Below are 4995 nucleotides of genomic sequence, written 5' to 3' on the forward strand. Positions count from 1 at the left end.
ATTGTGTGTTTGACGAATAAAGAATTTGGATTTACACTACAACCCTGTGAGAGCGCGGTCCTTGGTGGAAAAAAAGGGGTATCCAATGATCCCTTAAAGGCATGTTTTTTTTTCCCAGTTCTGGGGGTAATTACATCAAAGCCTTTGCGTACATGGATGACGTGTGTGCTTTTTGTGAATCTGTGCGATTTACAAACAGAGGAGTTCGTAGTAAATCTGTATTGCGTCTGGTTTTAAAATCAACTGGTGCAAGAGCAAATTGCAATCCTTTCTTTGATGGTGAAATTAAAGATGAAGTTAAAATTTTAGGTGTTTTTTGGCAAGCTAAAGGGTTTAAGGAAGTGGGAAGAGTTGGTCCTGTGGAGGCTGAGAGCGCTGTCCTTTACGGGTAAGGTCCTAGTCATTAAAAGTGCCATCTTGCCTATGATATATCTGGCCCTGGTGTTTCCACCCAGTGACAGGTTTTTGAATGGGATAGTGTCGCGGGATGTTTAGAGTCTATATTATAGGCCATGTGTAATATATATTTGGTGTGGAATGTATTCTCTAACCTGTTGTATACATCAATGTGTAGTTGGCTGATTAGGGTCTAGTGTGTTAGCACATTGTATGAAAATACCTCTAACTAGTGAGTACCAGTGAGGACAATGGGTGGAGATAATCTGATTGTGTCCCCAAGAAGATGTTGGACGGTGCATTGGCCAAAGTAGACAGGGAGTCTGCTCTCCTTGGTATAGGTGAGGGGGGAAGGATCTGTGACTCAGCCCTCCCCACCCACAGATATATGATGTAACAGTGTTAGTATATAGATGTAGCTAGCAGTTAGTATGTGTTAGCCGGCCTGTGCACAGCTCTGCAGAGAGCCAGGATTTAGTTACAGGACCAAGGAACCAAAGCTATCATTGGATTGTGACTTCCGTGGACTTATTGTTGTTACGGTTGATGTGACCACCGCCGGCTACTAACTTTTTGGATTACAATAAATTGCTGTTGTCTCCCGTCCTCTTGCGTCCCTGTTGATTCAAGAGACCTTCCAGAGGAAGACGTATATAGGTTGACTTTTTTCTGGGGCAGCCCGGTTGAAAAAGCCAAGAGGGAAATTTTGTATAAAAATGAGTTTGGGTGGTCTGGATTTCCCTGATTTGTTTTTATTGGGTTGAATTATTTGTGTTTTTTGCTCAGGGTTTGCTGAAAGATACCAAGTCTAGCTACAGGGTACATTATGTGGCCGTTACAGTGGTGAGAAGATTAAAATGGCAACTGATTTTTGTGGGAAGCCTTATACTGTTAGTCCGACCTGGTATCTGTACGCCGAGAATGTAGTTAAAAAAAATAAATAATCTTGAACAGGTCGAAATGATTTGTTTCATTAAGGATAAGAAAGGGTTATGTCAAAACCAAATTATAAGCCCTGTGGGGTTTGTCCTCTAAGAATTCTAAAGAGATTTGGTGTAAGTAACAAATATGAAGATGTGTCTAATAAGCAAAAAGACTCACTGTGGATGTCTGCACATAATGTGTTGCCTATTAGAAGCATGTAATACCGCCGCGGTTTAGTGCCAGCCACCAGGTGTCCTTATGAGAAATGTGGGGACGACGAGGAGTTGCATAATTTTAGGGATGTGTCTGTGCCAGAAGGTTGTGTTCTAGATTCTAGAATGTTTATCATTTGATTTTGTTATGTATGGATTATATAGGGTATATCTTCCTTTAGTCATGCGGTGTAACACGTCCTCTCTATTTCCTTCAGATACAAATGAACGCTTATTTCTTCGTTACAGAGGAGATGAGGGATTAACTGTGGCCAACAGGCACCAGAAATTGGATCCAATGAAAAAATTATTGGGAAATGTACTTTGCCAAAAACACAGGGCACTGGTATCCAGGGAAGCCTATTAGAGGCCAAGCCTACAGATAACTCACCAGTTCTATCTGGATATAAATGGATGTGATGTGTCGGCTTCTCCAACTATTCCCTCATACTGATTTATCATTCAGCTCACAAATTGGTCTGATATGTGTAAAATAAATCCCATCTTGTACCATCGACATCTCCTCTATAATGGCTGACTTACCTTTCAGTTACCTTACCTTTCAAACCTATTCAAGTTGTATAGGTTTGACCCGGAGGAAAGTATCCTGGTAGCCTGCAGCTACAGTGGCCTCAAACACCAGGATTTGGCCTTCCTAAACGTAATGACCCTCTGGATTGACCCTTATGAGGTCTCCTGTCGGTGAGTAGTCCCTCTACTTTATAATACTCAGTAAGGATAGTAGTTGATGTTTAAATACTGATATCTTACTGATCTATGGACAGGTTGAGGGAGGGGAGTTACCCCTACACTGTGGCTAAATTTCAGCAAAGACCTGCTGGACAATAAACTTTACCCTGCGGACAAGGACCAAATATGGGGAACCCATAGTAAAGAAGGTGAGAAATTCTTTCCTAATTAACACTGATGTCTGACATTTGGAGGACGACCTACTAACATGACCTTTTTTCAGGACACCGGAGCTGTGTTCTGGATCTCAGCTGCTCTGTGGTTTCCATCATGGAGAACTCCCCATATTTTAATTTTTTAGTCCTATAAAAAAATAATAGTTTATCAGTATATATATATATATATATATATATATATATATATATATATATATATTTCCTTATGAGAAAGCCATTGTATAATTTTCAAAATATATATTGAAATGATCTGAGGGTTTATGATCGCACAGTGAAATGACATCTATTCTTCTCTAAATGGAGGGATGTGACTTAACTTTCACGGCATACAGGGGCGTCACAGGGCCCGGGACATTAGGCGGCACCACCACTGTAGATTTTTTTTTCAAACCAGCAATTGCGGGGAAGATGTCGAATTACGGTGCAGTGACTAAAGAGCTGTGCACCTATGATCAGGGATTGTATATCACATGACCATGGACCGAGTTTTATCTACTAGCAGTAAGCAGAAGGAATGATAAGCGGAGATCTAGAAAACCCTGAGGAATACAAAGTATAAAATTAGAAAATTTTCCATATACAAAAAACATTGGTCTCAAAATTGGTCAAATACAATATTTAACATGGTAAATGGAACAATTGTTTATTTCATCTATGCCTATTTGGGGGTCTAGTATTCTTATTTCTTATATGAGGCCTGAAAATAGACTATAAAGGTCACGCCACTTGGAAAGACCACTCCCATGTATGTCCGCAGAGCATCAGCAGAAGTAGGCGATAAGGCAAGTTCACACTTAAGAACTTGGCACGGAATTTGAGACAGAATCTGCCTCTCATTCATTTCAGTGCCAGGCAGTAGCTGATTTTTTTCTCACCTAGTGGATAAATAAGTGTCCTGCTTGTTCTTCAGGCAGATTCCGTCTAAGAAATTCCATTGAAATGAATGTTAGATGGAAAATACATCTTTCCCGCCTACCTAAAATTTGACATGGAATTTGTAAAAATATGCTAGCGGAATTCAGAATTTCTGCCTTCCCAATATAGGCAGAATACAGGGGAACTCTTCCAAATTCTGCTTCTAATTTAGTATTGGTATTTGTCAAGCAGAACTTTGTTTGGCAAATTCAGTGCCAAATCCCTACAGGTGAACTTAACCTTAGAGTGTGTGGATGTTAGGCTGTAGCACAGGGTAGAAGGGGGCTGAAAAGGTAGGCAAGTTATGACCGCCCCCGTAAACCGCGTATCATCGAGAGTACAGAACGTAAAGTTGGTATGTAAACGTTACTGTCCTTCCTGGATTTTCCCGGGCTTCCTCTCTCCATCTTGCTTGCCTTGTTCTTCCCCCAGTGTCATACAGCCATGCAACGTTACTATATCAGTAGGAAACTCATCCTGTAACATTATACCACGTTCCCGGTGGCAGCCAAGCTCCTCAATGAGCCGATACCAGTAGATGACCAGGAAAGGTCCAAACCTGTTCCTGTAACTCTAGAATTGGTTCCTTAGATACATCTGGTGACTACTCATCTCCAAATGATGCTTTACTTTCAATCCAATAAAATAACCTATCCTTCGACAGCCACCGACACCTCCAGCATGAAGTCAGGAGTTTTATCATAGCCCTTCAAACATCTGCTCTTCATCTAGAAAGGCCAAAATTGTTCTCCAGTAGTTTTTTCCTCTTAGAAGTACTTCATGCTCAAAGCCAATAGAGCGTTTGATGCAATCCACCAAGAAACCATTGCAGCAGTCATTGACAATACACTGGTTGACTTGACTGATCCCTGACCCTATTCTTGCCAGAGATGGGTCACGCAGCATGCTGTTCAGGAGAGGTTTCGTGGTCATGACACCATTCAAATCCTGAAGAAATCGCTCCAAAACGGTCCATGAGATCAAAACTGGAGAAAAGTTCACCTCAGCCAGATTTAGTAAGACGGGTGCTGCTGGGTCCACTGCTATATCATGTAAGTACTTGCCGTAGTACATTTCTATAATGGCGGGAACATGATGTCTTGCATGGGTCCTTTTGATAAACTTCTGGTTCTCCTGGGAGAAGATACTGAGCAGTGTGGACTGAGATTAGCAGGGGGGGGGGGGGGGGGGATCTCTCCTTCAGCTTCCTCACACATTGCCTTGTGGGCTTCAGACCGGTCTCTAGGGCGATCCCTTCATATTGGGCTTTTCTCAGCTTCAAAATAAGAAGCCCAAATATATGAACATCCAAGAGCTTGGCTGCTGAGTATTCAGATGGATGATAAGAAATTACTATGTAGGGAGATTGATACAAGATAGAGAATAGACATATGTCCATGTTCGGTATCTGTTGGTCTCATCAATAGTATACGGTATCTCTTACTTTTTTTAGTCATGCAGTCTAACATGTCTTTTTCCTTCAGATACAATGGACGCTTATGCTTTTGCTCCAGAGGAGATGAGGGAAGAACTGAAGGTTGGCGTGGAGTATATCAAAACTGTGTCAAACAGACGGAACAAATTGGATCCAATGAAAATTGAAATTTTTGGAGCAAAACTGG

The 4995-nt window shown here is 41.4% G+C and overlaps 1 pseudogene; it reads right to left on the reverse strand.

The window, feature by feature from the left end:
* Window positions 1-3739: 3739 nt before the first annotated feature.
* Window positions 3740-4447, reverse strand: LOC142209162 (CDAN1-interacting nuclease 1 pseudogene; annotated as a pseudogene).
* Window positions 4448-4995: the final 548 nt, after the last annotated feature.

Source organism: Leptodactylus fuscus, chromosome 6, assembly GCF_031893055.1.
Source record: "Leptodactylus fuscus isolate aLepFus1 chromosome 6, aLepFus1.hap2, whole genome shotgun sequence".
Lineage (NCBI taxonomy): Eukaryota > Metazoa > Chordata > Amphibia > Anura > Leptodactylidae > Leptodactylus > Leptodactylus fuscus.